The sequence below is a fragment of the Varroa jacobsoni genome, unplaced genomic scaffold (assembly GCF_002532875.2).
Source record: "Varroa jacobsoni isolate VJ856 unplaced genomic scaffold, vjacob_1.0 scaffold_253, whole genome shotgun sequence".
Classification (NCBI taxonomy): Eukaryota; Metazoa; Arthropoda; class Arachnida; order Mesostigmata; family Varroidae; genus Varroa; species Varroa jacobsoni.
In genome coordinates, this window is record NW_019213155.1 from 596,898 (window position 1) to 621,773 (window position 24,876).

General features: G+C 45.9%; 1 protein-coding gene across 1 annotated transcript in view; it reads right to left on the reverse strand.

The window, feature by feature from the left end:
• The window catches only part of LOC111258645 (uncharacterized), a 106,157-nt gene extending 82,704 nt beyond the window's left edge, over nt 1–23,453 (reverse strand). Inside the window, exon 1 of the mRNA XM_022830079.2 lies at nt 22,710–23,453. The gene's annotated coding sequence lies outside the window, so the exon portion shown is untranslated. The remainder of the gene's footprint in view (nt 1–22,709) is intronic.
• Nucleotides 23,454–24,876: the final 1,423 nt, after the last annotated feature.

Sequence of the window (24,876 nt, forward strand, 5' to 3'; positions counted from 1 at the left end):
TTGATGGAACAGGAAAGCAGAGCACCAATATTTTTGGCCTATTTTTTCCCGATTAGGCTAAAGATGTTTCATAAATGTACGCTTTAACATAAGTGCGTCACTTGTTCATTCCAGCTTGAACGCTTACGCTAGACGCAGACGTCCGAAACGTTTGTAGACGGTACGTCTTTCCGACACGCATGGTCGACATTTGCCACTGCTTGTTGCATACTGCCGTATAACACACCACTGTTATAGGCAGATGCATTATTATAAATGTCTGTAATATTATAACAACAACGCCTCATAACGCCAACCCTATACCCATTTGATATCGTTTCCTGACGGAGCATTTCGACGGTCATCCATCGACAGCTGTAGAACGACTATCGTAATGGAATGATGCACCTTTTCATCATCTTCTCGTTGTCTGCTACGCTTTTCTTTTTGCTCGATCGACTCGTCGGCTGACTACATGCTTGCCTGGAATGTGTCGTCGGCGGCGCCGTTGTCACCGCGATCCTTGAATCCGTTTATCTCATAAATGTAACACATACGAGTTTCGATCGCGAAGACAGAAAAAGCCGACATTTGCACAGTTTGGACAGCGCCGGCCACTACCAGTGGTGTGCAAGATCGACAGGACATCTAGACGTTAGGACCTTGACAAACATCATGCTATAGGCCTGCTGTGTGGTGCGTTTCAGCCGGTCGGCTCCCTGTTGCTTGATCTTGCGATAACGAGCCGCGCTCTCTTTGGAACACAACGACGACGACGACGACGGCCGGCTGTCTTCCACCTCACGAGCACCGCCGGGATCAGTAAGTAGGTGGAGCTCAGCTATGTTGTATAATCTGTTCACATATACTTATATTTTGCTTCGATAACCACTGCTGTAACGTCATAATTGCGTTGGTCGAGAAGATGTCAAATGTCTGCTCCTTTTCCGCTTCCCGCTCCGTCTGTTCGCTCATCGCTTTCAATACTCGTTTTCCGATTATTTCTGGTGCCTCTCTGTCCATCTGTCTGTGTTCGATCTAATTTATTTAATTAAAAATACTGCTGTAGCAACGGCCGCAGCAGTAACAATCCTGCCATTGACGATGTTAGGCACTGCGGCGATACGCGGGCCAGGGAGGATTAGCGTTTGTCGTCCACGAAAGCAAGAAAAATTGTCTCGATGTTCTCTTTTGTAGCTACTGCCGTTGCCTCCGCCGCCGCCGCCGCTCAACAAGGCGTTGATGATACGAATTTCGGGTAGATGGGGCAGTAGATAATGGACGAAATAGAATAGAAGACTAGCGTTTGAGAAAAACTCAAGAAGCAGATCGACACTACTCATTGATGGCTGGCTAGCTGGCTGGCTGGCTGGCGTCGATTGTACGTGGATCGACCTATATGCGTATTAAAAGTTTCTGTTGCGTCAGTTCTCTATAGAACTGCGTTCAACTGACCTCTCCACAGACGAAAGTGGGCGGGGGAGGGAGCGAGGGGGTGAACGAACAAAAAAGACGCCTCTGTCGGATTTTCTACACTTGGGAAGCTCATTGATATGCTCACATTGCTTATTGACTAGCTCATATCGTGTAAAAAAGCAAAAGCTAGATGTTTATTCCATGCTGGCGGAACAACACGTACATAGTAGAATTAGCAAGAAAATTAGCGTACTCAATATGGCGTTTGTCTGGCCATAGGGATTTATATTGCAATAATGCTATCTGTAACGATGATAGTAATACTAATAACAATAGGCCTTGATGTTCAGGCTACGACCGATTTGTCTGTTAGAAAGGCACCACCCCTAATGACTACTAACGTATTTGTCTAGCGCTTATGATGGACTAATAATTGCATCATTAACATAGGGAATATGAAAATATAGGGGAAATATAATATCTCTACTGCTATTATATTTCCCCTATATTTTCAGTATTTCATGCACTTTCTGGGGTCTGTTTTTCGGTTGAGGGAAACTTTTGCCCTAGCAAACGTTCATGTTGTCTTAAGCCTTAGCGCCCATAGGGTGAGCACGTCTTTAATCCACTGCAGATTTACCCATATGGCAGAATAAAACAGCACGTTTAATTCAAACAGACATTACGAAATCATTCCAATGGTGACACTCCAACGAGAAAAATGTTCGTATAAATAACCAACAAACAAATATCGACACGGTCATCAAAATCCTTTAACATGCGATAAGATAACCAGGTCCGCGTCCTAATTTTTGTTGGTTTTCATCGGTCTATCGGGACATGGGCGGATGGTGCCGTCGGCGCAGATGTAGCACCAGCCGTTGCAATGGTTCATTATGTCTGTCGATTTGTGCTTTCGTTTGCGCCTCCTCTGTTTTTGTTCTATCATCGGTGAACTGTTCTTCTTTTGATCCTAAAGACGTTTAGCGGGTATTGGATTCCCTGTGATAGACGCCAGGCAATGGCGGCTCGACATTAGGACCAGATGATCAAAGTTTATTGCAAGTAAAGCAGCTAGTCAAAAAGGATCCCCTTCTCTAATAATCATAATAACAATGACCATTATTGTTGGATTATTATTATGACGTGTCGTGTGTAGCGCGTATTGGCGTTGCCGTCGTAGCCGCGGCCGCATCGTTATTGGTGCTGCCTTTTATACAGGTTTCGCCCGTTGTTTTTCATGCTTTGAATCAATTTTCTGCAGCAGCAGCAGCAGCGGCGGCGGCGGCGGCGGCGGCGGCGGCGGCGGCGGCGGCTGCTACTGGTGCTGTCATCATCATCACAAAGAAAAAAAAGTAGGGACATCTTTAACGATTACGACAACGAATAGGAACACCGTCAATAGCAGAACTATATATATGTAGTCCTAATGTATATGAGTACTAGTAATAGTAGCCTGGTGCGCCAACGAAGTACTGCGACGGCACCAAAGCGTCGATTAATTTTCTCAAATTCACTTTCGTTTTGTGGCAACGGCAGGAGAAGCTTCGGCAAAAGGTAACTCGGGTACGCAAGCAGATAAATAGCTGCAACTTGTTACAGGTGGCCACCACTCTACGCCAGCTTCATCCAGCGACTATTACATCATCATGACGAGGCAACGTCCCTTCGAAACAAAAGAAATGACAGCGGCAGACGCAAGCCTCTCGAAACAAGATACACGCAAGCGCCATAGCGTTGTAGTATTAGGCCGGAGGGATACAGGGCAGAAAGGCTTATTCTGCTATGCTACACGCGACCGAATTCACGCTTCCGGCTCCGTTCGGAACGGCCCTGATCATTTCTGATATTATTACTGGTGCCGCTGTCTCTGGTTCCGATGGCGATCACGCTACGGCTAACGATAACGATGGTGTCGGCGATGGTGGCAATAATCGCCGAGTAATGAGCCAGCAGTTGAAGCGCCATCGTCTCTTTTCCCCTCTGATATTTCTTCTGTACCATGCTGATACAGAAGCAGAGACAGAGTGACAATCTTTGAAAACTGAGCTTGAGGGGGTCGTTTTAGTTCATATTGCCTACTTTTAAATACACAGTCTATGTTCGTGCACAAGGATTTTACAGGCGCGCCTGCTACGGCTAAGGACCGACCTTCGAACGCTTCAAGTAGCCGGCATTATTCACAGGAGAGCCAAAAGTGTGGTAGAATGACGTATGGTCGTAGCGCCCTCTTGAAGGAACCGGCCAACAGTATAAGGCCAGCCAGTTTCGAGGGCCAATCCTAGCCGTAAGGCGGCCAGGAGGCGTATACTCAAACAACTGCGGGGTACTTTCTTCTATACATAAATAGAAATCGTCGTAGCATTAGTATTTGGGACGACGACAACTGTCATACCTATTGTCCAAGTCATCGCAAACATGTATATCGAACAGGACATTTTTCAAGTTAAACCATTTGCTCTCTCCTATTTGCATATGTGTAAGTTGCACAATTTCCATACAATGTCTAAATGTCTTGTCTGTTGCTAAGTGCCTATCGCCTACCGTTACTGCCCCACAACTACTACCTTGAGTACCTGTTCCGACCAATCCCGTAACCGAAGTTACCAAATATTGATAAACATTGATTGGATTATTTAGACTGACCATTCAGCGAATGAGATGACGACCTGAAAACGTTCTGCAATCGAGCGAGCCTGGGAAAATAGTTCAGCAGATGTATATGGGACGGCAAACCGATCGCGTATCGTGTCACGTTGACGTGAGTCATTATCTTGTAAGTTTCGGCGACTCGGTTGCCGTCCTCATCTCCGTCTTCGAACGCCGGCTGGCCAATACCGAAATTATGGGGCCCAGACTGGCCCGTCCACTATATGGACACCTGCACGCGGACCTAGTGCTCGTCCTATTGGCTGTCAAGTCTATTTCAGTGTCCCACTTCGAGGAACCCCAGCGACAGAACCAGTAACCGAATGACGAACAGCAGTTGGCAAAACGTTCGTCGTCTAGCAAAGAAAGCTCTCCTCTTTTTCTTCATTCGCTTGCCGACGAAGAAGACGGAGAGCGTTGGCGTCTCGGCTAGACATTTGACAAGGATCGCGCAGAAAAGGTATGACTTGAGGGAGGGGCCTAAAACACAGCTATAGTTTTTCAACTATATGTTTGCTATATCAACCAGGGTAGTACTAGCTCGACTATATCAAACACAGCACCGCCCGAAAATAACACTGTCCGAGCTTATATCAAGTGACAAGCGCGTATTACACAAAATGGCTGTGAAAGAGGTGACAGCGCTGGTCGTACTCGTCATAGTGATGCTGGTAGACATCACAAAATACTAATTGGCTAAAGAACACACGTATGTTCTTTATCATTAGACAGAGAGCTCGCCCCAAAGAAAGAACCACCCGTCGCTCGATGGCGGCAGTATTATTAGTACGAGATCTCCCATAGCTGCTCACCCTAAGTAAATCTGCCCCAACCTCAGAGAGACGTGAGATCAGAGGGCCATCACTTAACGCGCGGGGCACCCAACCAGTAGAGAGAGTTTCGTTGCCATAGTTGTCTTTGGTTTACTGGCTCATTTTTCTATATTTTTGTCAAGAAAAGCTGATGAACGATACACACATTCAAATCGCGCGCCGTAGCAGAGTGCGTTACTTCCCGGACATTCTAGTAAGCGATGGGTATGACATGTAGCTATTTTCGTGTACAATAAGTAGCAATCTATCGAAAACAAGGGTTTCATGCTTACTGCCCATCTGTAGAACGTACTAATAAAGTGCTTGCTGCGTTCTGAGTCGGAGTGGCGGGCGCCTGAACTGCGAATGATGTTTCAAAATGGCCTGACAACTCCTATTCACTTTTGCAACTGTTGCAGGTGCACACTCTGAATTAATTTTTACCAAAATGCGCTTCCAATCGCACCTACGACCATATTGACAGATACAAGTATATATAGATATATATATATATATATATATTTATATATACATGTATGTATATATATATACATGAAACGAGTGACGTCGTCACAGACGGGGAATCTTATTTTCCCTATATTATTATACCGGTACCTTGCATAAATTGTTAGGTACTATAGCAGGTTTACTGTGGGCCATTTAAAACTGTATAATGAAACCAAGTTGATCATCGAGCTATGCTGGTAACCCAGTTTCTTCACGCAAACTCTTCACGCGACTGCCTCCTGTACACTACCCTAAGCAAAGACCGTCCAACAATGACCTCGAGTATATATATATGTGCGTAGATATGTAGATAGACTTAAAAAAAGCCCAGCACGGTTGCACTATTTGAGATAGGCCACATTTGCGGAGAGCATTCGGAAGCCAGCGCACGTTCGCCTCTTTAACAGGCTATCGTCAAAGTAAAGCCTTTCCGGGTTGCCAATTCATTACACATAACTACGGTCTCCACAATAGACTATGACCCAACGTTGTAGCGCATGTCAATGGCAACAGCCGACGGTAAGCATCGCAATGATACTATCACAAAGGCGGGATGGTTTCGATGACCACGATAACTTAACCCTAGATGTCCGAAGATAACAAAAGAAGCTACGACGTCGAACGGACAGATCACGCTGGCAACGATTTTCCATGTAATTACATTTGCTGAGAAATTCTTAAACCAGCTATGCGTTGCCAAGCGTAGTCTGTAAGCATAAACTATTGTGGAACCTAAAAAGGAAGCGGTAAAAAATGGTCATGAGCAGCAACATCGAACAATCGTCCCTGACCGGAGAGGTTGATGTAAATTTTCAGAGACTACAAAGTGGTGCTTGCCTTTTTTTTGTCTAGGCCGAAAGTCTGAATTAGAGACGAAGCCGCACAACGGACAAATACGAGACACACAATAGTGTGACGAAGGTGGTCCTAGTATCGAGCAGTAGGGTCCAACACCGTATGTAACATGTGCTTCAGCTACCAGCATAATGACCTTACACTCGTCTAATTCAAATCTCTGAAACGGTTAGTTTCTCTTTTTGTTTTCGATCAGCGAGATGCCTTATAGACTATTTTCGTCTGATTTACTGTATGAAATATTCCGCTTACGGTCAAAGGAATATGTTCTCTATAAATGTATGCATGAATAAACCACTTTGGGCAACTTTGGATTTCTTTTATTTGTTGTCGCTTTACGGCTAAACTGCTTCCGCACTGAAGCAATCACTTATTATACCTAATATCATGCTTTTCTGCCCAAAAGGGGCAATGCGGTCTAATCCTTTTGTTCCGATATAATGCATACTGCACTAATACTGAATAGATGGAATCGAAACAAAGATGTGCGAATAGTCGAACAGACTCGTACCGCGCGCCCTCTAAGCTGCTACACTTTACCCCATCAACCTTCAAAGGTTTGCAGGTAAAACGCAAAGATTTCGTCCCTCAGTAAACCGGCTGAGAGAATAAGGGGCGTCCTCAGGGGAGAATAAAGCCAATTCAGGTTCAGCGTGCGGGCATGCTCGTAAATAGGTGGCTGACTGACTGGCAAGTTCGCGTTTGGATGGAGGAGCGCGGATGAAAGATACAGAGGTGGAATGCAAGCGAAATCGGCAGATTCAGGCTGCTTCTGGAGAGATAGAGAAAGCGAAGAAGGGGGAGACGGGGCAGTTAGGACGAATTGGCGAGGTAAACTTAGGCAGGCATTTTGGGTGTCTGATATCAAATTCTCTTTGAGGACTCACGTTATCCCTGTGTCTGCCAGTCGGCCCTGTTGCAGTTCATGCCGTGTGACGAAGTGTTTCGGTGTGCGCGTTAAACAAAGGCTCCATATGCAGTATGTACGTGTACTGAGCTGGTATACCGCCCCGGACTTTATCGTTCGATATCGGCGTGCACAGTGCGACATGACTGTTCCTACTCCTACCTTGTGATGCTATGCGATGGTAGGATATGCCATGTATCTGCCTACTAGCGGAGTGTACATGTGTGCGCCTCTCTGCTTGTCGCTGGGCCTGTCTGTCTATCTGGATAGGTCTATGGGTGGATGACTATCAGCGTTTCGTGGTAGTGCACTTACGCAAATGTCGTTCCTCGCTGTTCCTCTATCATACAGCGGGACGCCCCATAGAAAGCGAACAGTGCAGAATCGAAGAGCAGGGAAAGGGGCAGGGCTCCTTTTTTGCTCTGTGGAAATATGGAGGCGCGCGAGTGCCCACAAGTTGTTAACCAAAGCGACAATCGGCGCAGTCTACAATATAGAGTACATGAAGAGCTCAGCTTAGGTCAAGGTGCACGACAAGGGTTGCGCAGAAACAAGGCTGGTCGTGCTGACACAACGATGATCTGTGGGCGTACCCAATGCGCATGCAGAAGGCTATATTTGAGCAATATCAAGTACTTTTTACTGTCTTGCGTACGCTAACGGCGGCAATGATGATCAGCGTGCTTTTACGCGGTGCCAATATTATAACTATATCTGTATTCAACAAAAATAAGCAATACGGGAAATTTTTTCGTATCTTGTCTTGATCTAACGACAGTTCTCGTCAATGTCAGCGTCCCGGCGCATTGTTGCGCCCACATAATGAACCTTAACACCCGTCGCTTTTTGGTTCTCCAGCGGTAGGAGTAGCAGCGGCCGATGAATGGCAACACTGCCGGTGTTGCCATGAATCGAAGCACAGCCGAGAAAGCGGCGCCCAAAATAGAGCCGAACGAACGAGTAGTCAATTCGATGAACAATGCAGCAGCCATAGTGAAAAGCCTAATTTAATTCCGTGAGGTCGTTGATGCGTTGGCTCAACTTGCTACGTAGATAACGTAACGACAATGCAGGATTAAATATGTATTTAAGCGACGTTCGAAATAGCATTGAACAAGCACCAGACCCAATGACAATAACAAGACGATACAATAAGACGTATTCGGTCTTTGCATTTTTTCTTGTTCAGTCGACCGTCCAATCTGCTTTTCAATTAAACATTGGGCAAAACAGATGATTTATTTAACTACCGAGAGACAGACATGTTATGTCGACAGATATTATCATATTCCTATGTTTTCATTGGCGTGTGTGTATACGGCGCTCCGTTTAATGCTATGCAAGGAAGGTAAAATCATTTTGCTTTCTTTGCTCCCCCGGTGTGGCCGTCAGAAGCCAGCGTTAGTTATATCTGTTGATCCCGGCGTTGGCTGCCAGATCCTACGCACTCACATAATATATACTAGCATAAACGGACGGGCAAATAAAACCACAACAGGGTTTCTAACAGCAGCAGGAGAATAATTGACTACCCCCGCCTTCTCCACCCCTGACTTCGCTTGTCGGTTTCCTTCAGGAAAGGGCGCCCGTAGCCTCATGCATGCACGCCAATAAAGCATGGGACAATTGCAGACTATTGATTTAGGCCATCTCATCGATTTGACTGATTGCCTTACGCGCTGGTTCTCAATATTTTGTATCATCCGCGAAAAAAATTCGTTTGTCGGCAGAAATCTGGCGCTGGTCACGATGATTGTCACCAGTACAATAAGATATACAATGTTTTCAATTGCGAATACGTGCCTTTTCCCGTTGATCAACATCCATTGATCAACGACGTGCGGCTGGGTAGACTGTAACAATTGCAACGGAGCACTAGTAAGAGCACGAAAATTCGAAATGGAAAGCATCTCTGAGCGTTGACAACGAGCGACACCACTAATCGAAATAACATAGACAAAGCTGAGTATTCTTTGGCTGTAGTCTGCCCGCGATCTGGCTAACTCAGTGACTGAGTGCACGCAGACAAATAGGTTAAAACGCACGCACGCACGCACGAGCTAATCACAGCTTACGAGGACGATTCTGGGAGGATCCACTGATGATCCTCCCAGAATTCGCTGACTTCAACCATCACACGACCGCCCACGCATAGTCTACCCTGTCCGCTCAGTTGCGAATAGGATGACAACAATAATAGTAGCCCAAAGGATAAACAACAAATGACAATAAGGGGTCTCTTCTTTCATTCCGAGATATTCCGAGTAAATACAAGTAGAGGCATATATGTGTGCACATGGTATATGTTTGAGACCAGCTTGATCAGCTCGGTATTGGTTATCACAAGGGCATTATGCTGTCTGCTTTCTGCAACAGGTACTCAGTATATTTGCTAGCTCGCAAAACACTGCCGTCTTTCGTTCGTTGTTGAGCCGTTGCAGAAACTTTTCTGCCCTGTATAGGGCAGAAACGTTCCCTAGAGTTTGTTGCTATCGTTTTGTCTATTCTATAGAAAATCCGGATCAATTTGAAATTAATTCACAATTGAATTTATTCAAGGAGCAACAGGTTCGGCATTTCACAAAATTTCAAAAAAAAGATACAAGCATCCGTTACAATATGAGATAATGAATCAAAATCGAAATAAAAAATACTGAAGATCGAAGAAAAATCTACATTAACAAGAGAAAGATAAGGAAAGGTATGTTTTTTTTTGGGTCATTATGCATTTTCCTCGTCCGTAATTATATAATACCTCACTCCTTGTTCTTTTTTTTCTAATTATATTTTTGGCTATTTGTTAATTCTTCAATAGATTTTTCTGTTTTTTTTTTTCTAAAATAGATTTTTCCTCAATTTTATACTCTCAAAAATTTTAAGCGAAGTTTCTGTTTTAGGAAACATCGAGACTATTGCATTCAGAAATAAAGTGCGTCTACTTTGAAGTACAAATTTCGCATAAAATCTCTGATATAGTCGATAAGTACGATAACGAGCTTTTTAAAACCGTGTAACACTTGGCCACCAATTATATAACAAAATAATAAACAAAAACGGACAGTATTTTTTGAATGAATTAGCCGTATGTGCATAGGACGGTGAGGTCATGCAATGTGTCAATCTGTACTTTTGCCTTTAGGTATCCGCAGTAAGCAGTCCAATACAGACAATCAGTCACCATCACATGAAACTGGCTGAGATACTATACTAACATACGGCATATGCATGTACGGATCGCAGAACACGACCTATCTGTGCGTTTGATGGGCGCCCCGGCGTGGCCGTATGATTTAGATGGACGGAGGGAAATGAAGGGTGAAGTTGAAGACCCCCTCCCCGGTCCCTTCAAGATCTGAGGTTTGTATTCTCCCCCACCTGTGACAGCCACGCCTCGTCGCTTCGAGCTATACAGACTCGTGTACGCAATAAGTATACACTACCACACTGATATGGTTCCGCCACACTCGACATGGCTATATATATATGTTTGTGTATATTTGTACTCGTAAGGACGTGAAGGACACTTTTGCATGAACACTCTAATGCGAAACCAAGAAGCCGCCACCGTCGTATTCTGCTGCCGCTACCCTGGAGGGATTGCGTGCGACAAAAGTAAGAGAGAAACGACAGTGTTATAGTAGTCGGTCGTGGGGACAAATATGCAACATATGTCATACCCCTATGTAGGGTTGTACTAGCATCACCATCAGCTTCGGCAGTAGCAACTTTGATTACCGCATACAAGAGAAGAGCTAAACTGAATCCGGCGCTGAAGCTCGAAAGCTATACCTTCTTTGTCGTATATACTCGTACATACAGTCACACAGACGAACATCCATTGAGATCTAACCGCGCGGAGCACAACTAGAGCCGATGCGAACGCAGGCAGAGAGCAGCTATTCGCACCCCATTGGCTTGCCACTAAAGAGGGAAGTCTACGGGGACTGTCTAGCCTCCATCCCCTAATATAGTACTTGTTCCACAGAGTCCGCTGTCGTGAGGAGAACGTCCTTCTTTGCGCTCCTTGATATCGTCGTTCGCGGACATTGGCGCCACCTCTGCCGCCATTGCTGGCAACAACAACACGGCTCCTTACTCTTCAGGCTCTCTTTGGCTCTGTCATTCTGTGTACAATCTCATTGGATCAAATGACCCGATTTGAAACACAAGAGTGGTTGCGTTCAAACGACAGTGGCTTTCTTTTCGGAAACCAGCACACATGAGGTCCACGGGGAAGGGGAAGACATAGAAGTACAGTGGCGTCTGGCATAGCTATAAGTTTTGCGCGCTGGAGGTTGGGGTGTCAGTTGTTGGAACGACTCGCGGGCAGTGAGCCGGTGCTAGCGACCGGGTGGTAAGGGCACAATGATTCGATGACATAACCCTCCCATCTCGGCGCCCTGTATTTCCGCCATCCATTCCTCCATGCGCATAGTGTCGCAATAGGTTAGGGCTACTATAGCGGTGCACCGGTACAATCACTAGTGCTCCTGCTATCGCAAGTGATACTGTTGCCTTAGCTCCCTCGTTCACCCGCCTCCGCCCCCCGTCGTCGTTCCCCTCAGTGTTCTTCTGCGGCGACGGGTGGTCGCGCTCTTCACCGCGCGCCTGTGTGATGCTCCCTGACTAGTGGTAGCGGTACCGGTAGGTCGTTCTCAGCGGATATCATACACGTAGATAAGGTGCCTTTGAGGATGGAAGCAGGGCTGCACGGCAGAATTGGGCAAAGAAACAGAGCGAATAATTCGGAGAGAGGCCGAGGCTGCGAGAAATCGGTAAGGAGAGGGCGAAAATAAAAGTGGAAAGAGAATGCCGGAGTTATAAAAATGTTTGCTAGCAAGGAGCTTACTCTCTTACGGTCGGACTCCGCTCCTGCGAGATAGGACTCCTCCTCATCATCGTCGTCGTATATCAACTACAAAGGGAAAGAGAGCCTACGAGTGAATCGCAAAGATGATGTCTATGTAGGCGACTGCCCAAACTGACTGCGACTACTATGACCACTCACTTTGCTGCGAGCAAGCATTAGCCTGGAATCTTTGATGGCCCTAGTCAATCCCTGCTTCACCCTCTGTTGAGTCTTCATATTGGGATGATATTGCCACTTGTTAGGCGACGACACATTTATGGGACGCTAGTTTCGAATGAGGCGAGTGGCAGCTGAGTAAAAAGCCTATATGCCTCTATTCTAACATTCGTAATGTCCTGCAGAACGGCTAACATATAACAGTAGAGGGGTTACTATGTCAAATGCTGCCAACAATGCATACGGCAAAATTTGTGCGAACTTAGAAAATTACGTACATGTACTTATATGCATTAATTTATTAGACAATTCGTTTTTATGTATCGATACCGAAGGAAATACCTAATCCTCTCTGGAATGCTACGGTTTTAGTCTGCTACACATTCCGGCTGACCCTGGTAACGGTTCGGCTTAAGACATTTATCGGTGGACGCGGGAGTAAGCTTCGCAAGAGCCATGAGGTCTGGCGGCGACGCCCCAGGTCATTGACGAAATCATCACACTGATATGATTCTTCAGCATCTTCTAAGGATTATTGAACTCAAACGGTAACCCAACGGGCTGCAGCGGAAAAGGCTTCTTTTGGGCAAGTGGAGTTCTCATCACCCTTTAAGACCAACTCGACAATAATTACTCGCGTAAAGTGATGCTTCTTGTGGTAGCCGCTTGAATAAACAAACCTTGAAGTTTTTCCACGGTGTACACAACGGATTCGAGCCAAGGTTGGACAGGGTCTGGAAGAGATCGATGAGCAAGGCTCAGCAGGTGCTCGTATGACAACTACTGGACGCTTCAGATCCAGCTTGCCCAGCTTTCGAGTAATTGACAAATGCTAACTTCTGCAAAAACGAGACCTCTTCTTCTACATTTTCTGCTATCTGTTACATCATAGGTCGTAGTCTTGCAGCTTGTCAATTACATTTGGCGCTGTTTCTGCTGCACCTACGAACTATAATACATAGTCTTTGCTAGTCACGCCGTCAACAGGCGATAGAGTAGAACCGCTACAGGCCCCACATTCGCAGCCGTCTGCCAAAGTCCTTTAGTGTCTAATGAGTACTTTTTAGCATAGCAAAGCCACGGCCATTGTCGTGACGTCGGCAATGGTTCCCTAAAATAGTCTGCTGTGTTACTTATATCATGGCCCAATCGCCTTAGCCTTGCGCATATGCATATGCGTATCTGTATGCTGTTTGCCGTCTTAAACCCTTGCGTCAGTCTCCCTCTTCAGTCAGTCACAATGTGTGTCACTTTTGTGTTCCTTTAGAAGCTCGTCTGCTTTTCATTCTCGATTTTCTTAGTTTTCTCATTCGTTTCTGTCGTCTCTAGCTTCTCTCACCATTTTTATCAGGTGAGTCAGTCGAAGTGATTTTTAATGAATCATGCTGCCCATTGTTCCGCCAGAGGGAGGACGGGACGGACGGCCGAACATGCGAGCAGCAGCAGCAGCAGCAGCAGTATCACCATTACCGCCATAACACCAGCAGCCACCCTGACAATTGATGGCATCATCATCGTATTTGGTAGACGACAACTATGATTGCAGCTTTGTCGTTACCACGGAGAGAACCTCGAAACGAGGCTTCCGTCCGCGTCTTACCAGCCAAGCGATCAGCTTCGTGGCAGGAGCAGCGATAGTATTTGCACCACCGGTTGCCCAGCACCGCACATAACGTACTTCTCAATGCGGCTCCTATCTTTATCACATGGTATGGCCAAACAACGCGGCAGTAGCAGGACACCAATGGACATCTCGTAGGGATGTATTCGGAACAAAATAGATCATCTGCACGTAACAGATCATTGATTCAGGACAGGAAAACACGCGCTTTTACGACAGATTCGAACATAAGGCAAAACGAAGTTAAAAAGGTGACAGAACTACGCATATACGTTGGATGAACTGCTCGTTACATTGCATTGGGGACGGCTCACTAGGACGGATGCACCATGCACATGTAGGTTGACAAGTGTCGCGGCGCCCCCTTTCTGTCACATTTGCCGGAGATCCGAATTATTTCGAATATAATATCTATCGAACTAGAAAAATTACTGTTTATCAACATTTTTAAAAAAGAGTGCAACATATTATCGCTATAACACGTAAGTTTAGGGGAAGGAACGCAACACCTCATCAAACAAATTCTTAAAGCTGTGTTAGTAACATTACAGAAGACTTGCTATAAAACTAGTCCATCTGAAACCAAGTTAAACAAGAAAATTAACTTATTATAAATATTGATACTGTGTACGTTACTTTCGATCGAATCTAAAAAATTTAGAAACACACCTTACCTATTTATTAATTTCGGTCAGCATGTTCTAAATTGCTTTTCTCTTGTGTGGCAAACTGCAGACTACAGATGCATTTATGCCGTCTCGCGCAGTTGGCCTAGGTGTAAGAAGTTGACCGCGTCTAGCAAACAGGATTTCTTCGTTTATGGTATATCGAACACGGCAAGTGCATCTCATCTCCCTAGGGAGCACAACCTCAGGCCTAAAACCTCAAGTATACAAAATAAGTGCCTGCAATCGGCCATCACAAGTTACCACTGGCGTTAGTTCGAGTTCCCCCCAAGAAAGAAACACCGTTGCGGTTTTCTAACCCTCTCGTTCTCTCTGTCTGTATTCTTCGGCCTAACTGGCCACAGCCTAACTCTTTCGTTCCCCCAACCCACTCCTAGTTACCCTCTTCTTGTGTACAAACGAGGGGGTCCTTACTTAGATAGAGCTAAGGAGTGCCACCTCTACCTGTACAAGCAGTACGACTGCTACTATCCAATTCGATGTACTATATCAGCTAACCATCTCTTCTCTGTTGTCCAACTGGACGTCCCGCTGATACTATATCCAGGCGAATTCGAAACATCACCACGATCTTTTCGAAGTTATATAAAGTTAAACCTGGGAGCGTTTTTGTTCAGCTTCATTTTTTTGCACTGAAGCACAGTGTAGAGCAGTGTACAGCAGGTCCTAAAACGTAATAAGATTTGATCAGGTAGTCGCCCCCGTGATAATTTAGCGGGTAACGCATTTGCCTGCTAATATCAGAGGCACGTAATGGGCTACGCTTAACGTCGATGTCGGCCGTACAACTCGAAACATAGAAGGGCTAAATCATGTACTTTAGATAGTTCACATTGATAAAGCAGTTTGCGACTTTGACCCCATGAAGACAAACAAGGCACACTTAGTCAATTTCTTTTATGCATTACCCTTCCTTCTATTTCCCCTGTGGCCGTTTTCTCTCGTCTCGAGAAAAGATAAAAAAAGAAAACGACTTTTCACACCTCATAAGGCTTTTCACTCATCGCTAAAATAAAGCGGGAATACTACGGTAGTGATGCATAATACATACGGCACCAGCGATGAGACCGATGGAATAGGCCGGCCGAAGGGTGTCGTAAGGAGGGAGTCCTAGACCTAGTGGGGAGCGTAAACGAACAAAAAGCCATCGGACGGCCATCATACGTTGCTAAGACCAGTCAGCTGGTTTTTTTTGTCTGCGTAAAAACAGCCTTTATCGTTTGGCCGTGTTCTCGCATTATTGCTAATACTATTACTGTTATTTTTCCGTTGTTGGCATTGTTGTCTATCGCAGAAGCGATCGACACCTTCGTCGTGTCTATGTTACTTAGTCCGTTTGTTCTTCTCACTAAAAACAAAAGACCGGTGTGAGTTCATTGTCATTCGTTGTTACCATCTTTCGTTGGTTCATCTTTCCGCCTTCCTCGATTCCTTTTTCTTTCCCACTTAGCTTCATTAGAGCTGCTCTTCCTTGTTCATTCGGCTTTTTCTGTTCTGTTGTACGCTTTATAAACTGATCTTTTCTATCCATCGCCTGCGCGCGTCTATCGTTCGGGTTCAGCGGCGGCCACCGTAAAAGCAACCACCGTGATCATTATCATTGTTGCTGTTATTATCATCATGATTATTATTAGATTAGACTGTACTTCGCCATCGGCGTGTACAAAAAGTCAGCGTGAGATATTATTAACAACAACAATAAAATAATTTGCTGTAATCTTGTGCGGCTCTTAGCAACAACAACGGCAGCAACACCAGTCTAAGCTCAATTGCTTCAAACCGATAGAAGCAACAACAATAACAACAACTTTAACAAGAGATTCGATCCGTGCAGCTCGTACACAGCCAAAAGGCCCACAAGCAATCTGCAACGTCGGCTCCGGCGGGTAACTAATCGGATGCAATTGACCCCTCTACTTCACCTCGTTGATGCTCTCTCATCACTCTGAGGAAAATTCACGGTTCCCCGCCGACGCGCTGCCGCCGACACGTACTTTACGTCGATTATAACGACTCGCCAGCTATCATCATAATAATAACGCATGGCTAACTACCTCGATACGGCGGAACGGTCCAGCAGAGTATGACATTGGTCATGCGGCGGTGGTCTGCGTGCGGCTGTGTCGAAGGCCTCACTTACTCATCTCCGGACCTTTTCTCCATGTTTTATCGTTTGCCTTTTTCTCCCTTCCGCACTAACCGCGCTCTCCGAAGTAACTTGGCGAAATTCGGCAAGACACTATTTAGCTATAGGCTATTTCAACTGACAGTTTCCAGATCAGGTTCCTGTTTAAGCTGTGCCTCAGATCTAGTGGACGTGGATAGCACTAACTTCGCCGGCGCAGACATTGTACTAATAAATATTAGCCTTCAGCTGCGGCATTTGTAGTAACGACGCGGAAAAAACTGAACATGAGGGGTTCGACACGAAGGGTTAATCACATTCACTGGAATGTATCGGTAGATAACTAGTCGGCCACTGCTTGTCCTTCGTCCATCGTTTAAAATCCTTTTATCAAAAGTCTTTAAGCAAGCCATCCGCAGTGTTGATGAAGCCAAGAAGACAAAAATTTAGAATGCCATTAAAGAACAAAATCGTAGATAAGTATGGCAGACGTCGTTGAGAAAATTAACATGCACGTGCGTGTACATACACGTACGGCCAGCCAAACAGCTTGGTTTATTCGCTAAGTTTGCTAGCCGCTTTTACAGTTACAAGTTCTCGTTCCAAAATTCGAAACCAACCAATTGATAAGTGTACAAAAAAAAAAGTATTGCCATTCTTTTTCACAGTCGTTCACACGCAAGTCATCCAGCATCTCAAGATCATTCCGTGCGCCCAGCGGTAAACGTGCCTTTGCAATACATATATATATATACGTATATATGTGTATAATGTATATGAACCTCCAGACTCAGCGGTAGAGCTAGCTGAGTGTTGACATATGAAACTAGAAGTGAGGCAAGGTGGTTTGTGGCGTCCACTGCTTCTAGATCTACACATGGAAACAGGCAGTAATCGCACCCGGACAGAACTACGCTGTCTGCCTCTCGACCCGTTTCCTCTTTCGGGTGGCCCTATAGTACTTGATTTCAATTCGATAAGATTGTACACCTTGAACTCGAACTACCCAGGCAAGCACTAACGATCAGGCCAATATACATCGCTCCATTTACACCCACGCGGACAGACGGGTCCACACGCTGCTGGTCGTAGCTAGAAAAAGGAATCAAGGTGGTGTTGCATAACAAAGCGTCAGCAAATAATGAACTAATATCACTAACAGACCCAGTCACCATTGACGACACGAAAATAGGGCCGTCGCCGTCGCCGCCGTCGCCGTCGCCGCCGCCGCCGCCACAGACAGCTAGCTAAAGAGGCGAAACAAACGAATGGCTTAAGAGAAAGAGGGAATGCTATGATCGTGCTAAGCGACCGCCGTCGTGAAACTTGGGATTGCTTTGTTCAACCACAGTTTACTTGGCTTGTCTGTTGGGTTCTTATTGAACGATTTTTCTCGAGGGAGAAACGCATGGGACGGGGGCTCGAGAGAGAGAGAGAGAGAGAGAGAAACAGTGGCTAGATGTGCGAGAGAACGGAGACGGCTCCGAACTAGAGCGCGCATGGACACAGCACTTCGAGACCGCATCGAACAACACATGTACAAGTAAATGCAGGATTGTTTACGGGACAATTCGGCTCTCTCGTGATCAATTCGTTCGCTAGAAGACACTGACTCGTACGTGCTAGCAGTAGCAGATGCTGGGTAGTAACTGGCAACTGGAAGTAGCAGCCGTTAGTTACAGAAGTAACAAGTCGTCTCACCTTTTTGGTCAAAGAACTCGACTGCTCGCTGACTAAACATATCCGTGTGCGTGTGTATATATATGCGTACTAGTAGTGGATGGTCGGGTGTGGAATAAAAGAGCGCGGGGGAATCTTCTTATAGGGCGCACGGAACAAATGGGGCAACATGGAGCTAGGTATACGTCGCCTTTACATCTGATAAGAGGAGCTTTCAATTATATTTGAGCGGTAGAGACGAGGAAATTCCATGGGACTAATAGATCGATTATACAGGTTCAGAGACAACGCAACGGGTGACGTGCGTCCCTTGCTAAACTTAGAGACACGTGATCGAATCGGCGCGTAGGCAAGCTCCTTTTGACGCTGGAAATCAGCCGTCCGAAGTAACGCCTAACGAACCAAGCGACTGATGAATTATCTAGCCGGCAAAGAGTTGAATAATACTCATACAGAAACTTGTTCGTCTGAGTATCCCGCCCGGGTATTTCGGCAGCAGACAAAGACAAAGAGTTAGTAAAATCGCTTGTCGGACTACGTCCAGCAAATATCCATGTGGGTGAAATAAAACGTTCGACACAGAGAGCGGAACAGTTGTTTCCTTCGTTGTTTACGTGGCATTTTATGCAATCGTCTCCTAAATAACATCGAGTACTGATGAAACAATAGCGTTTATATTACGGAATCGTTACACGATGTAGTGAACAGATGCTATCACAGCACAATAGGGCCCGTTCGTTTCCAGGACTAACCTAGGCACATTTGAATTATCGATTGTCAAAAAAATGGAAAGACACGCGAACGGAACAATACGTCGCGGGACGATACCGCCTACCCAAGCCAACCTTCTGCGGTTACCCACCTAGTGCTAGAAAAATAGTTTTTCGGCATTTTTGAAACAAAACACATCTCCATAAGAAGATAAACAGTATCAGTTTATAATATATGCATGCAGGTCCGTCCGTCCGTCCAATATCGTATAACAGACGCGAATAGCCGTAGGTTACAAGTCGTTACGAAACGTTTTTCCTCGGTAAACGTTTAGGGTTCAAGCATTGTCTTAGACAAATTCGCATTTCTGTGTGAAAATGATACAACTTAGTGTTAACGGACGATATCCAGATTTCCCTGCCCATAGCTTAATCGCTTGCTCTCGTATCGGTGTCTGAGCTATGACATGATTGTACTCTAGAAGAACTAAACAATGAACAAATACAGCGTTTGTTATAGAAAACAGCTGAATCATCTGCCGAGGACGGGACGAAACAGGTTAAGTTATAAATGGCAGTAGCCTTCGGCCTGAATGATCGCTTGTCTCCTCTTTTCAAATAGTAAAGGATACACAATACATTTAATGGCGCCGACTACTTAGCCTTAACAAAACTAGTATTGCCTAGCTATATTTGTTATACATACAAGACGGGTATTCGCCATATGCCAAAGTTCAATGGGCGCTTCATATAAGTGCCGATTGACGCAAAAATATATATATACGACTCAATCTGTGCCATCGAGACATCGATGTAAGTTAGTGACCATTCGGAATCTGGGCAATGCAACGACGACCGCTCAGCCGCCAATGGAAAATTTAAAAAACGGTACCTAAAATATATTTTGCCATCGATGTCCCAAAGACTGCTGAGTCGTTATGAATCCACGGCATAGTAGAAACAGGGTGGGATTAAACATCCTAACGTTTCGAAGGGTTCATTCCGCTGCTACGGCTGGCTACACAATTTCGTTTAGCCTACTTAGATGGTTTCATAATCATCAATGTGATTTGCATTTTTTTTTATCATTCGTTTTTGTAATCTATTTATTTCAAAAAAACGTACGGAAAATTAGAGCAGCTTGCAATAAGCTCAACGTGGGCGCAGTTTGGATTGCGTCGTTGTAAAGCCGAAGGCTTTGGGAGTAGGTCAAAGGGTTGATGGCGACTTCGACGAACACTTTATAATCTGCTAATTATATCCATTGACAGATATATTCGTTACTAGATGCGACCGAACGCAGGCCGTTCAGGCGCAAAGTTCATTGCTAAACGCGTTGGCACTTTCCTGTAGTTGATCCATAGAGCATAGAACAATTTTCGCATAAAACTGAGCTATGTAGTGTCTTTCAGGGTATTCCTAAGAAGCCCCAAAGCTTTATATGTCTCGCAGCTTATTTTTGAGCACAATCATAGGAACAAAGAATGCGTATGGTTGTTTCGCCTTTCCCTCATATTCACGTCCGCCCCGCCACTCCCCTTCGCCGGTGGGTAGTATCGTCACCCTAGTCACTTTCCTACAAATCTGATTCGGATCTGTTCATAGGATGCTGCTCAATCGGGTTCCGATCGCTTCGAATCGATCTTAACCGAAATCGCATCGATCGAAATTTCTCTGCTTCAAGCATCTAGCAGAAATTAACAGGATCAGGAACCGTAGTAACAATCCAGTAGGCCATATCATGAGGCAAAATCACAGGTAAACCGAAAAACAAGTGGATTATACAGTGGTCGACATTTGGCGACGACGAATTTATGACGCCGGTCCGCCGACGCAGGTATGAGCCAGCTGTCGCCACCTCGATATGGTTAGTTCGCATCCTTGTCAATGCGTATACATCTACCTCTATGGCTGTTTTGTCTATAGACAGATGTCGATAAGTCGACTCAACGACAGCTTCACTGCCAATATTTGGCCGCTATTTGTCCTACTTCTTACGGTATGACACCGATGCTGGAAATAATAATCGTGCAGAAAACAGTAGTTAATAGCGTCTGTCTTCGAGCTATTACAATGCTGGCACAGTAGTCCCTCGTTGAATGTGAGGGCACAGGTTTATTCAGGCTCAATCGAAGCTGAAGTCGAGGAAAAACAGCCACCGATACGAAACCAGCCGTCATCGCGAAACAGTTATGATAAAGCAGCGATAGTAAAGCGCAAAGAGATGACGAACGGTATATAATATTACGTAATATAAGCATCGTCGGACTATATTTATAAAGACAACGACAGCAGAAATATTATGTAGTGAGAAGTATAATGCTTGATTACGCACTTGTATCGGGACCATCAGTGTAAGTAATACGTACATGGGTTTATCAACGTTCTACCGCAGTTGTATCTATTATATTTCGGCGTTAGCTTGTTTGCTACGAGAGGCGTAACAGGCAGCACAGGAGACCAATGTGACGTTACTTTAAATCGTTTCCATCCGCTCATCCAAGGGAGCAAAGAAGTAGCTGTTATATCGTTACATCGATAATTTTGATTGATCCCCAGTCGTAATTGTCTACTAAATCACCGCTGATTGAACGGGCTATTCATACCGGATGCCCATGTAAAGAATTCAGCCAGCTGTATGTAGCGTTTCGAAGAAACAAAAAACAAAAATAGAACACAAAATCCTTTTTGTTGCTGTCGACAGCAGTATGGAGAGAATGCCCTTAACATCGAAGCCTATTTTTCGGACGCCGTCTTGTTAATTCAGAAAGATTGGCGCATGCTCGGTTACAGCACTCGATGAAGCTACTAAAAAAATCGAATCTTTGTACGAAGTAAAGAAGAACTCCCTTGTGAGAGATATCTAAATGTAGCACATTGGTAAGCGTAGCTGCTATGTGCTCGTTGGACAAAGAGCAGGACTCTAATGTCCTTTGCTAACCGCCCTCGCATCTCACCCGAGCACCGGATGGTAATTACGGCATAATCGCTGCTTCTAGATAAATGCCATTTAATAGCAGCATCAATAGTGTAAGGTCACTCGACCTTTTAGCCTGACAAGCACACAAACTGTGAGAGAGATTTCACCATTTCTTGATCAAATCTAAGCAAGCTCATTGCCGTAGTAATAACTTAACAGGTTTACAATCGTTAGGGGAGCGCCAAAACCCTACACATTTACTAAGAGATAAAAACACTGAGCCGACCAACCGCGCGAGCGTATTTCGACAGCGTCAGCAAGCACAATTAAAAAAATCCCGGGTTACGAATTTCAAATAAATTGCGGCTCACGACGACAGCGGACGGTGACTACTGGGCCACATGATCAAATCACCCGCGGCTAGGGACAAACCGTCGTCAGTCGAACGATGGCCGTTCAGTAAAACGACACTCTGAGAGCGAAAAAGTATTACTTCAGTCAGCTCCCTAATGACAATCTACTTGTATCTATCATGCCAGAGTCTACTACTGCTTCACCGCTATGGAGCGGGGGCGTGAGATTCACTAATAGCAAGCAATATCAAAGGGGCATAGAGAGAGAGAGAGAGAGAGAGAGAGAGAGCGCGCTTCGAATTACCTGAAGAAAGCAGCGTGTTGTGTCTACACGAAATGTTTTTTCTCGTTTCGAACGTTGAGATGTATGTATGTATGTATGTATGTATGTATGTATTTGTGGAACCTGAACAGGACGATGTGCACTAATAAACAATAAGACGTTCGTATAGTAGATACTCACGCTTACACTGCCATAGACTGTTTTAGAGGCACCACTATGCACGACCAACGTGAACAGGTAGAACTACAACAAGCGTTCACGCTCATACAGTGTTTCACACGTCTCACTTACTCTTAATCTCACCTAGGTCTCAGTAATAAGTGTCTAGCTAGTTGCAGTGATTATTAGGGTGTATAGTAGTGGGCAGTACGTTGCCTCTTCTAGCAGGAGATTTCGTCCTTTGCACAAATCATCCGCGAAACGTCGTGTATAACGATTCGTTAATGAACACTACGAGTGTTTCACACCGTAACCGCACTATGCTAACAGAGCAGAGTAGCTGCCGTTACGCCGTAGAATACAGCGAAGGCCCCCCTGAACGTTTCAGTTCCGTCGATACCTTCAACGTCTTTCTCTTATGTTTTTCAACCTGGCCAGTCACGACAAATATTCTATGCTGATATTGTAATCGACACTGCACACCCACTCTTCTTACATTACGCACAAATCGACAAACCTCACTAATGACGCATCACTCGCACAAGTTTCTCTGCGTGTCACCACTACCACTGCCAGCCCGTGTTCTTGCTGTTACCGTTAATGCTGGCAGCGATCTATAATGCCTTAATCTGATTGTTGCGCTCGCTGGTGATCGTTTGCTTCCTTCAGCGTACGCTGCTGGCGAATGTAGGCAGCTAGGCGATCTTCCTTCTTCTTCACCTTCCGTCGACGTTCGAAGCAACAGCAGAAGTGACGGAGAGAGAGGCAAACAGACAGACAGATGCCCGGCGCGCAGATCATAGGTAGCCAGCCACGGTGCGCTGTATATATATATATATATATATATATATATATATATGACTACGTTATTTTTGTGTGTTAAGCACGCATCCACTAACGCGGCAGCTACCGCGATGATGCGGACGACAAACACGGTTGTCTCGGAACACGTCTGCGAAGCTTGAGCAGAGAGCCCGTTAGTCAAAGAGGTTTGCTTGCAAAAACCGCCGGTGTTTTGTTGGTTACGTTTGACGAGGTAACAAAGAACAGCGATCGTAGCTTCCCGATTAGTAGATTTAAGAAAGCGCAATTGTCGGCGGCGAGCCGGCAGCTCTGTCAAAAACTCTTCTGTCGGCGACGACGTCACACAGCGACGGCGATAGTCCGGTCAGCGCGGGTCTGCTCTTCTAGCTCAGTCGAGTCGCGCATCGGGCCGCTCCGTTCGACGACCGCCAGGGGTCGCTGCTGCAGCGATAGGAAAGGAGGCACCGCCCACCCAACAAAGGGGGGCGGGGCTTCGGCGTATGCATTGTTCAGGAAAAACGTCGCTTGCCTGCTGCTGTTCGCCCGGACGTCGGCCGTCCGACCAACGGTGTCGGCTCTGTAGTGCAGAGATGAGTGGCCGTTGACGGGTTAGTGTGTGTATGTATGTGCGCATCTGTCTGTCTATCTACGTGCGTGTGTGTGTGTGTGTGTGTGTGTGTACACGCGTGCGTGCGTGCGTGCCTGCGTGGATGGTGCTGTGCCCCCCCCCCCCCCCCCCCCCTGCTCTCTATCTGTGACGATTTGCGCGTGTGTGTGTCCCAGCGAACCGAGAAGCAAACGAGGGAAAGGGTGATGACGGCCAAATATTGGTGTCGGGCTGGTGAGAGAGCAGTAGTATAGGGTAGGAAAACTGCGGCAAACTCATAGTGCAACATACGAAACCATAGTGCTGCTGCTGGCAGGGCAGTTAGCAGAAAGCCACATTGGATTTGGCTAGCGGCTGCACGGCGGGCAGGTAGTCAGGTCTTATGGCAGCTGCCTCGTTGAGATATGCTGCTGCTGTGCTGTGCAGCACTCCCTCCGTCGGAGCGGATGCAGTGGAAAGGGAGGGCTCCTAGGAAAGGGAAGAGGTTTGAATTTGGTTGAGTGGGGTACTGTCGGCGGCTGATAGCCAGGATGCCCAGCAGCGCTGCCGCCGCGCGCAAGCATGCGGGGGCGAAGGAGGGGCTACGCCGGGAGCAACCGACCAACATCGAGGGAAACATAGAAACTATAGGGCCACTAATACTATGGCTGGCCATCATTAACGCAGCGTTTCCTTTTGGTCTTCAACCAAGGGCTGCTGCTACTCCTAATGGAAGAGGCAGGGGCACACAGGGGTGGCAATGGCAACGAGAGCGGCAGCGGCACCACCACTGGTAGG